The sequence below is a fragment of the Arachis ipaensis genome, chromosome B10, assembly GCF_059453495.1.
Source record: "Arachis ipaensis isolate K30076 ecotype BB chromosome B10, ASM5945349v1, whole genome shotgun sequence".
NCBI classification, from domain to species: domain Eukaryota; kingdom Viridiplantae; phylum Streptophyta; class Magnoliopsida; order Fabales; family Fabaceae; genus Arachis; species Arachis ipaensis.
The window spans coordinates 98,384,382-98,396,302 of record NC_142435.1 but is presented as its reverse complement, the minus strand read 5'-3'; the positions used below and the strand labels follow the sequence as shown (position 1 = coordinate 98,396,302).

Sequence of the window (11,921 nt, the reverse complement as noted above, 5' to 3'; positions counted from 1 at the left end):
ATCCTCGTCACTGCCAACTGTGCCGTCACGGAGGAGAGATGCGCTGAGGAGAGAGGAAGACGCGAGCCACGCCACGCCACCGTCGCTGAGCTTATTACCGTCCACCATCACTGCCGGGAGAAGACGCTCGAGGGAGGAGCAAGTCGCGCGAAGAAGGAGACCTACACTGCCGCTGAGCTGCTGGAGGCCGTGCTGACACGTTCTTGGCCGCCGAAAAGCATCACTGACGCCGCCGTCCTTCTGCCACTGCTGTTGATGGTGAGTTGAGCCACGTCTTCATCGTCAGAACCATCGTAGGAGCTGCTGCTGTCCGGTTCAATTGTTCCTCAGTTACGGTAAGCATCTTCATTTTGGATCCCTTGAAAATCAATATTTTGCTATGTTTGGTTAGAGATTCTGAGATTTTGGTAATGTAGGGTCGAGTTCTGGTTGTTGCATGTCACTTTTAGAATTGATGTGGCTGCTGCAAAAGTGGTTTGCGGCTGTGGTTGCGGCTGTCGCTAATTGCAGGCCGAGAGCAAAGGGTTTCTTGACGCGTTTGGTTTATGAGTTTCGATTATTTGAGGTAGGGGCATTTTTTTAAGCTTATTTTACTTTCAAAAGTTGTTACAAGTTGATATTAAATTCCAAAAGTATATTTCTGTGATTTCGTAAGTCTTATGGACTGAATTGAGTTGTTCTGGATGATTGTAATTATTTGTTTGGTGAAATTATTGACTGTTTGAAAAGGTTGTATAATTTGAGTTATTGATTTTTGTTAAATTGATAGTTGTCGAACTAATTTTCTTGAGGTTTGAAAATGTTTTGTTATTGAAAATGAGTTGATTTTAAAAGAGATTTAATATTAGAATTGGTTTGATATTGAACCTAATTTGAAATTGGAATTTAGTTTAAAATAAATATGAAAAGGATTTGATATTTGAAAACGGTTTGATTATTTAAAATGATTTTCTATTTGGAAATGATTGAGAAGGATTTGAGGAATGTTTGATTGGGATCCTTGAAAGGTGGCAAAAGTCCGAGTTTTATAAGAGATGTTGTCGAAATTTTTATAAAAATTAGAGGCTTCATTTGAAGTAGTTATGTAGGAAGATTTTGGTTTAAGGATTTTGTGACTGGAGTTTGATTTATTTAAAAAAGAGTGAATTAAGTTTTGAATATGAATTTTTGATGAATGATGTGGACATTGTAACTAATTGTTGACCCTCTGTCGCAAGATGTGACTGGGCACTTTAACTCCCAGGTTTCCCCATGTGCATGTATATATATATATATATATATATATATATATATATATATATATATATATATATATATATATATATATATATATATATAGAGCTTGGGGTTTTCACCATGGAATATTATATTTGAGTTTGGAGTTTGACTCCATGGAATATTATATTATTGAACTTGGAGTTTGATTCCATGGATATTATTTTTGAGGTTGGGGATGCGCGCACAGAGGAACTGTCCAATGGTTAACTACCAGAATATGTCGGGTTGGCTATATAACCAACATATGAGACTCATTAGCCATAGGACAGACATGCATCATATGCATTTGTATGTTTTGACTGAGTGTGCTTTTGTTTTGGAATTGTTTAGCCATGCTTATCTGTTACTTGTATTATTTGTTGTACCTGAACTTTACTTGTATTATTTGTTATACTTGAACCCTACCTATGATTTTCTTGTTTGTATTGTATGTGTGTGCAACTGAGAGATCCCTCATGCTGGTGGTGGTGAAGCTGAGGGTCATTTTTCTAATGTGATGATTGATTGTTGATTTGAGTGAGTTGCTTGGGCTGGGAGCCGTGATTGGTTTCTGATTGAGGTTTTAGTAAAGTATGAAAAATCAAGATGGTTCAGCATAGACATAATGAACCTATGCTTGGAACAGGTTGGTCATTCATACAATCTAGAAAATTGATTAAGATTTTCTTAAAAGAAAAGAAAGGTTTTGGGTTTCTGAAAAATTAAATATTGTTTCTTTAAAAAGGTTTTGGATAATTACTCGTTGGTTTTTAAAAGATTCATAAGACGAACGATAATCACTGCCTTGAAATCAATTCTTCTCTTTGTACATACCTTCTTATAAAAATTCTTAAACCCTCTTCTGAGAACCCTTTCGAGAGCGATGTTCTCACTCTCCTACATAATTTCATTTTCAGTGACAGATTCAGGAAACTTTGGCACGAAGATGTGATTGAACCATGGAGCTTTATGTATATATATATTTTCACTTTCTGTATTTAATTAGTCTTAGATTTTATTTTACCCCTCGTCATTTGTCATTTTGAGATTTTAGATGGGCAAGACTTATATGTCAAGAAGTTTTGAATAAATCTATGTATTTATTATTATGTAGATACGAAATGTGATTATGTGATTTTAAAGTAAAGACTTTTCGCTTTCATAATTAAAGATTCGGTTCATATTTGTGAAAACTCAATATCAAATAAATATAGTATCAAATTAAAGTATTAGAGGAAAGTAACACTTGAACTTTTAGTACGATCATGAGGTGTTAAAAGTAAGGGTGTTACAGTAAACACGAACGTTTCCTTCTGCACAGCAAATCAAGATCTTCAGAGGACCCAAGAGTGAGAAATCTTGGAACTAAGAGTGGTAAGAAAGTAAGGAAGAAAGGTGAAATAAAAAGTCCTTTGCGAAGAAAAGAGCAACGAAAGACTTTCAAAAATGTGGAAAAGAAGATGAAGAAGAACTAAAGCGTTTTTATAAGAGAGAAGAGGCAAAAAATTCCTTTCAACCCCCTTAAAGACATGCATGGATCCCAAGAAAATTGCCGCACACCGTTCGCCCCTCATTTAAGGGGGCAACATTCAAATTTTCAAAAACATGTCAAGTACCCGACTTCTAGAAGACGGAGTACCCGACGTCGAAACAAAGGCCACGTATTGCTTGAGCCCGACCTCTTGAAAGCTCAGGACTCAAGTAGTGGAATTGTTCATACCCTGGTCCAACAAATTTAGCCAGACCCAACATAAATAAAGTCCAACCTACAGACACGACAAGAAGGTAAAATTTTACTCATCCAAATAAGTAACTGTCTCCCAAATCTCTTCTGAACCGTCAAAATTACAAAATTTCTCAATACCTAAAAGCAAAACACAAAAGTGAAAGAGAAAGAAGAATTGGGTGAGAAATTTTGAGTTTCTTACCACTTTATTCAGATAAATTTGAAGAAGATTTTGAGAGGAACGCTTGGTCACAAACAACTCGTCAATCGGAGCTAAGAATTAAAAGTTATGAACAATTTAGTGTGATGTGTGGATAGTGACATAAGGCATTTGTTCTACCTCCCCCCAATCACCGTTGCTCTCTTTCTCTTTCACTTAGGAATATTGTTGCGGAAGTGTTTTACGGCAAGGGATATTAGTGTGTGGATCTTGGGCTGAAGTGTGACCCAAAGTTGATTTTTTGTGCGTTTGATCCAACTTCGAACCAAAATTTTTATGATTAGTGTTTTTAATGTATATTCTAAAAATATTTTTACTTTTCTAAATTATAAAATTTAATTTCTTAATTTTCTTGTCTCATAATTAATCTATTAGTTTATTAAGTATTAATTAATCGGAATTTATATTTTACACACTAATCTTTCATTGCACATGGACAAAGAAGACAATGTGTGAACTTAAATACCTCTCAACTATTTAGTCGGTTTAAAGTTCACCGTAAACTATTATTCTTCATATGCGTTCAGAACAAACTTCCAAAATCTTGATTCTTCACATAAATTATTGTTGATCGGAAAAATATTTTCGATAGAAGTAAGCTGATTCGGAGAAAGGAAGAGACAGTTCCTCGAAAGAATGTATGCGTAAGCGTGGGATTGAAGGTGATCGACGCGAATTCGATTATGACTGATTTATTAATCGGATAGACTTAATCGAATAGGACATTTGAAATGAGTAATCAAACAAGACACCCAAATGAGTGATCGAACGGTTATGGTAGTGGAGAAGTTAAAGGCCTTCATCACGCGAGGAATTTATGGGAAATGTGCGCAGCCAAGCGGCGGGAACGGTTATCAAGGAGAAGGCATTCAAGGCCATGGTTTTTATAATTAATTGTAATTAATCGTCAGTTACTTAACGCAGCTTATAAATATTAGGAAGTCTTAGGGAATAAAGGTTGGAACTTTGTTTCAGAAAAACACTCAAGCACACTCACATCCCAGCGAATTTCTGAGTCTGCAATCGAGTTTATTTTCTGTAGGGTTCCATCCATATTTTTATCTCTTAAATTTACCATTTCTGTAAACTTTATCTTTCAAGTAAATTTATTTTCCAAGTGTTCTTTATCTTCATTGTCTAATTTACATTTTGCATTTAAGATTTTTATGCCAAAGTCCTTTGACACAGTCGAAGGCATTTTACTGTTTTCTTTTAATTTCAACGCGAACCTTTTTATTTTCAGTTTGTTCTTTTTTTCAAAAACTTTACTTTTGTCTTTATTCCCAATTCTCATCTAATCGAAGACGCTTTGATGCACTTTTAGAAAACTGGTACCTGCAAAGAGGAGTAGGTTTCGCTTCCAGATCATTAGATATTGAATCACCATCGATTTGCTAAAAATCAACAAAACAAATTGGCACGCCCGGTGGGACAGTTTTAAAATTGAAGTGTGTCAAACATATTTTTTCCAGTGTTGTTCAGTGTATGCGATTACGAAGTGGAAAGATCATTCACATGGCTGATGAGGTATCGAATCTGAATGGTGGTTTATCCATCAATGATAGCATACTAGGATCCATGCAACAAGCTAACGTGTCTTCACACTCGGAGGCCGCAATTGGAACTGAAAGTATAACAGTTACGACTGTTCAGACTGGAAATGCAGGACGTAATATTCGTCCGCGTGACCCTTTTCTACCATATCAACCTCCACTAACCGCTGGTTGGCCTCCTTATAGCCTTCCTCCTGGTTATACCCCACCGGTGGGCGGCTTTATTCCGCCTTCCCGTTTTGGGAATACAAGTAGAGTGAGTAACACTCGAAACCCGCAACAACATTCTGATTATTCTCGTGATTATAATGTGGGATCTACTTCGAATGCTACAAATTTGATGGCAGTATATCGACACCAAGTAGAGAAAAGTCATCATGACTTAGTTAATTTATTGACCCAACAGATGACTACGATTTTGAATCCCATGATGGCCGATCATGAATCAAAATTCGAGCGTCTTGCTAGACAAGTCGAACGGATTGCTCGAATTGTTGATTATGATGAAGGTGAAGGGCATAACACCAGGGGAAATAATGAAGGGACAGAAAATGTTTTCCAAAATGAAAACAATATTTTAAATCAAGAAAACCCTTATGTAGTTCCCCGAGATCAAAATGCCGATGACGTTTTGGCCAGATTACGTGCTAATCATGGCGGCAAACGTTATCAAATCACTAGAATTGTGGAAGAAGTATTGAATCGAGTTGGTCTAAATGTTGGTTTTATGAATCGACCACACTTTGTGTCCGTTTTTCCCCAAGTTGTTCAAACGGCTGAAGTGCCAAGAGGGGTGAAGAATCCAAAGATAGTCACAAAGTTTGCTGGAGAAATTGGAGAATCAACTACTGAACATGTTGCTCGTTATTTGGTCGAGATTGGGAACTTAGCTAATGATGAAAATTTTAAAATGAAGTTCTTTCCTTCTTCATTGACGAAGAATGCATTTACTTGGTTTTTGAATCTCAGACCAAATTCGATCACAACATGGAATCAGTTAGAAACTGCTTTTCACGCTCAGTTTTATCGAAGGAAAATGAATGTAGCAGTTACTGATCTAGTGGCTTTGAAACGCGAAGATGGTAAAACCATCGATGATTATTTAATACGTTTCAAAAATGCTATAAGTAGATGCTATGTGTCATTACCCGAAAGTGAGATAGTGAAAATAGCAACCATGGGGCTATGATTCTGTATGCGCAGAAAATTGCTTAATGTGCATATTCCTGATTTAGCCCATTTGGATGAAAAGGTTCATCAGACCGAACTCATGAAAAAGAGAAAGAGAAGTATAGAAATGAGCAAAGGTCAAAGAGTAAACCTTTTACTCGAAAAGAAAAGGTTGCTTATGTAACCATGGAGTCCTCAGAGGAGGAACTCGATTTCGAAACAGAAGTCGATTTGGATAAACTTAAGAAAGGCCCTCCATATGTTTGTTCTTTACTGAAAAAACTTCCTAGTAATGAAAAGTCGAATGATTCAAAACTAAAAAGTGGAAAGAAGTATAGTTTTGATATTTCAAAATCTGATCAGATTTTTGATGTGTTACTTAAAGATAAACAATTAATTCTGCCTGTGGGTAGAACTTTACTTTCCGTGAAAGATTTAAAAGGAAAGCCTTATTGTAAATTTTATCAAGCAACAAGTCATTTGGCTAACAGTTGTGTCCGTTTCAGGGACTTAATTCAGGAAGCAATAATGGAAGGACGGTTGAAATTCGATGATGGCAAGAAAGAGATAAAGGTTGATGTTGATCCCTTCGATGTTGATGCTAATTATCTCGAACCTTGCTTTGGAATGAACATGGTTGGCATGTCCTATGACTTTGATGTGACTCTGGATGATTTTGAGTCGCAAGTGAGAGCTGTATATCCTGGAGCAGGGGATGGTTTGCTGGATTTCTTGGTTTGGCAAAAAATCAAAGACCGAGACGTATCTCTGTGTCCGCGGTGCAATGCTGTCTTTGATGCTGAAGTAGCAGCAATCTTTGAGAAGGAAAGGATGAAAAAGGAATTGGCTCATAGAGAAGAGCAAGCACCCCAGAGACAGCCGATTCGGCGTATAGAAGGTTCTAGTTCAAAGACCCCTTAGCAAAATGTGGCTACACCTTTAAGCCGATCCCAGGCTATAGGTCTTCAGTGGATTAGGAATTGTCAAGAATTCTAAAGACGTGATCATCTGTATCGACGTAATCCACAATGGGGGCATCGAGCACCTTCCTGAAATCAATACCCCTACTATCGAGGTCGAGCCAGGGGTTATCCAAGAGGAAGGGGTGGAAGGAGAAGTTTTAATCAGAGCAAGAAACCTCAGTTAGAGGCAGGCAAAGAAGTAAGCAAGGGGCAACGCCTTCTGTGGATTCTCGAATCATCTTTCCATCTGATGGTGAGACTTATCCCAAGGAAATTTCATCACCTGCAAAGATGGAAAAAGGCAAGGCAGTAGCCCAGTCCTCAGGAGTTGATAAAAACAAAGATGTCGATGTTGATGAGGAATATTTTGATGAAGGAGATGATGACATGATCGGAACGATTTCGATCATTCCCACAGAGTATCTGGGTGAGTATGAAGGTGACCCGGAAGAAGATTATGACTTGGAAGATGAGTGATGAGCGGATAATTTATACGCTTTATGGCATTATTTTTAGTATGTTTTTAGTATAATTTAGTTAGTTTTCACTATGTTTTTATTAGTTTTTGAATAAAAATCACATTTCTGGACTTTACTATGAGTTTGTGTGTTTTTCTGTGATTTCAGGTATTTTCTGGCTGCAATTGAGGAACTTGAGCAAAAATCTTATTCAGAGGCTGAAGAAGGACTGTAGATGCTGTTGGATACTGACCTCCCTGCACTCAAAATAGATTTTTTAGAGCTACATAAATCTAATTAGCGCGCTCTTAATTGTGTTGGAAATTAGACATCCAAGGCTTTCCAGCAATATATAATAGTCCATACTTTACCCGATTTTAGATGACGCAAACTGGCGTTCAACGCCAACTTCTTGCCCTATTCTGGAGTTAAACGCCAGAAACAGGTTGCAAATCAAAGTTAAAAGGCAGAAACAGGCTACAACCTGGCATTTAACTCCAAAAAGAGTCTCTACACATGAAAGCTCAATGCTCAGCCCAAGCACACACCAAGTGGGCTCGGAAGTGGATTTCTGCATCATTTACTTATCTTCTATAACCCTAGTAACTAGTTTAGTATAAATAGAACTTTTTACTATTGTATTCAGAGTCTTTTGACCGATATCTGATTAGTCTTATGCTATCTTAGACCTTTATGGGGGATGGCCATTCGGCCATGTCTACCCTATTTTCACTTATGTATTTTCAACGGTGGAGTTTCTACACCCCATATATTAAGGTGTGGAGCTCTGCTGTTCCTCATGAATTAATGCAAAGTACTATTGTTTTTCTATTCAACTCAAGCCTATTCTTCTCTAAGATATTCATTCGTACACAAGAACATGATGAATGTGATGATTATGGGACGCTCATCACCATTCTCACTTATGAACGCATGCCTGACAAACACTTCCGTTCTACATGAAATCAAGCTTGAATGCATATCTCTTAGCCTCCTGATTTACGATCAGAGTCTTCGTGGTATAGGCTAGAATTATTGGCGGCCATTCTTGAGATCCGGAAAGTCTAAACCTTGTCTGTGGTATTCCGAGTAGGATCTGGGAAGGGATGGCTGTGACAAGCTTCAAACTCGCGAATGCTGGGTGTAGTGACAGACGCAAAAGGATCACTGGATCCTATTCCAGCATGATCAAGAACCGACAGATGATTAGCCATGCAGTGACAGCGCATTTGGACCATTTTCACTGACAGGACGGGATGTAGCCATTGACAATGGTGATGCCCAACATACAGCTTGCCATGAAAAGAAGTATGAGTGATTGGATGAAAGCAGTAGGAAAGCAGAGATTCAGAAGGAGCAAAGCACCTCCATACGCTTATCTGAAATTCTCACCAATGAATTGCATAAGTATCTCTATCTTATTTTATATTTTATTTATATTTTAATTATCAAAACCTCATAACTATTTGAATCTGCCTGACTGGGATTTACAAGATGACCATAGCTTGCTTCAAGCCGACAATCTCCGTGGGATCGACCCTTACTCACGTAAGGTTTATTACTTGGACGACCCAGTGCACTTGTTGGTTAGTTGTGTGAAGTTATGAAAAAGAACTAAGATTATGAACGTGCGTATTAAGTTTTTGTCGCCGTTACCAAGGAATGAACAATCACGATTTCGTGCACCATATTTTTGGTGCCGTTGCCGGGGATTGTTCGAGTTCGGACAATTGACGGTTCATCTTGTTGCTCAGATTAGGTAATTTTATTTTAATTTTAAGCTTTTTGTTTTTATTATTTTTATTTTCGAAAATTTTTCAAAAAAAAAAATTTATTCTATGTTCTTCAGAATTTTTAAGAATGAATTCTAGAGTTTCATGAGATATGTTGAATCATGGCTGGCTGTTAAGCCATGTCTAATCTTTTGGACCGAGGTTTCAACTATCTTGAGAAGAGCTTCTTTGTCTTTCTCAGCAAATTAGCTGTTGTATGTAATGTTCTGCTGAAGCTTGGTTAGCCATTGGCCATATCTAGTGTTTTGGACCGGAGCTTTCACTGAGAGCTTGGCTGGCTAGTGAGCCATGTCTAATTTCTGGATTGGAGCTTTAGGCTGACATTGCATGATTCCTGGAATTCTCATTAAAAATTTTGAAATCCTTATTTTTCTTTTTCAAAATAATTTTTGAAAATCCAAAAAAAAAAATTAATAAAATCATCAAACCAAAAATTTGATGTTTCTTGTTTGAGTCTTGTGTCAGTTTTTAAGTTTGGTGTCAATTGCATGTGTTTTAATTTTCCTTTAAATTTTTGAAAATTCATGCATGTGTTCATCATAATCTTCAAGTTGTTCTTGATGATTTTTCTTGTTTGATCTTTGCATTTTCTTGTTGTGCATCTTTTCTTGTTTCTCATATGCATTTTCAATTTGTTAGTGTCTCAACATTAAAAATTTCTAAGTTTGGTGTCTTTCATGTTTCTCTTTTCTTAAAAATTTTCAAAAATAAAGTTCTTGGTGTTCATCTTGACATTCAAAGTATTCTTGGTGTTCATCTTGACATTCAAAGTGTTCTTGCATGCATTGTGTGTTTTGATTCATAATTTTCATGTTTTGAGTCTTTTTGTTGTTTTTCTCTTTCTTCATTAAAAAAATTCAAAAATAAAAAAAATATCTTTCCTTATTTTACTCATAAATTTCAATTTAAAAATCCTATCTTTTTAAAACTTTTTCAAAAATCAAATCTTTTTCAATTTTTCCTTAATAATTTCGAAATTTTTAAAATTTATTTTCAAAATCTTTTTCTTATTTTTATTTCATGATTTTTGAAATTAATACTAACATTTAATATGATTGATTCAAAAATTTCAAGTTGTTACTTGCCTATTAAGAAAGGTTCAATCTTTAAACTCTAAAAAATATCTTTTTAGTTTCTTGTTAGTCAAGTAATCAACTTTAAATTCAAAATCAAATCTTTTTAATTTCCAATTCAAATATTTTTCAAAATGATTTTCAATCATATCTTTTTCAAAATCAATTTCAAAATCTTTTCTAACTTCTTATCTTTTCCAATTTGATTTTCAAACCTTTTTCAATTAACTACTTGACTTTTTATTTGATTTTAAAACTTTTCTATTTCAATCATATCTTTTTCAAAACCACCTAACTAATTTCCTCTCATATTTTCGAAAATCACTAACCTCTTTTTCAAAATTCTTTTTAATTAACTAATTGTTTTAAATTTTAATTTTATTTTATTTCTTATCTTAATTTTCGAATACTAACTAATAATTAAAATAAAAAAATATTTTTCCTTTCTTTTTAATTATTTTCGAAAACTCTTCTCTCTCATCTCTTTCTATTTATTTATTTAACCACTAACACTTCTCTTCTACACATAATTCGAACCCTCTCTTCTTCTCTGTGTTCGAATTTCTTTCTTTCCTTCTAATACTCTTCTCTTCTTCTACTAACATAAAGGAATCTCTATACTGTGACATAGAAGATTCCATATTTTCTTTTCTATTCTCTTCTTTTTCATATGAGCAGGAACAAGGATAAGAATACTCTTGTTGAAGCTGATCCTGAACCTGAAAGGACTCTGAAGAGGAAGCTAAGGGAAGCTAAAGCACAACTCTCTGGAGAGAACCTGACAGAAATTTTTGAAAAAGAAGGAGACATGGCCGAACCTAATAAGGAAGATGCTTGGTAACTTTATTGCACCCTCTTCCAACTTCTATGGAAGAAGCATCTCAATTCCTGCAATTGGAGCAAACAACTTTGAGTCTAAGCCTCAATTAGTTTCTCTAATGTAGCAGAATTGTAAGTTCCATGGACTTCCAATGGAAGATCCTCATCAGTTTTTAGCTGAATTCTTGCAAATTTGTGACACTGTCAAGACCAATGGAGTTAATCCCGAGGTCTACAGGCTTATACTTTTCCCTTTTACTGTAAGAGACAGAGCTAGAACATGGTTGGATTCACAACCTAAGGATAGCCTGAACTCTTGGGATAAGCTGGTCAGTGCTTTCCTGGCCAAATTCTTTCCACCTCAAAAGATGAGCAAGCTTAGAGTGAAAATCCAAACCTTTAGACAGAAGGAAGGAGAATCCCTCTATGAAGCTTGGGAAAGATATAAGCAACTGATCAAAAGGTGTCCTACTGACATGCTTCCAGAATGGAGCATCATAAGTATATTCTATGATGGTTTGTCTGAGTTGTCAAAAATGTCATTGGACCATTCTGCAGGAGGATCTCTTCACGTGAAAACCCCTGCAGAAGCTCAGGAACTCATTGAAATTGTTGCAAATAACCAGTTCATGTACACCTCTGAGAGGAATCCTGTGAACAATGGGACGCCTCAGAAGAAGGGAGTTCTTGAAATTGATACTCTGAATGCCATATTGGCTCAGAACAAAATATTGACTCAGCAAGTCAATATGATTTCTCAGAGTCTAAATGGATTACAAGCTACATCCAACAGTACTAAAGAGGCATCTTCTGAAGAAGAAGCTTATGATCCTGAGAACCCTGCAATAGCAGAGGTGAATTACATGGGAGAACCCTATGGAAACACCTAT

At 36.1% G+C, this 11,921-nt stretch overlaps 1 non-coding gene across 1 annotated transcript; it reads right to left on the bottom strand.

Annotated features, from left to right (window-relative positions):
* Positions 1–11,405: 11,405 nt before the first annotated feature.
* LOC148581021 (small nucleolar RNA R71) lies at positions 11,406–11,513 on the bottom strand. Its single transcript, XR_015898614.1, has one exon. It is a non-coding gene; the product is annotated as a small nucleolar RNA R71 (small nucleolar RNA).
* Positions 11,514–11,921: the final 408 nt, after the last annotated feature.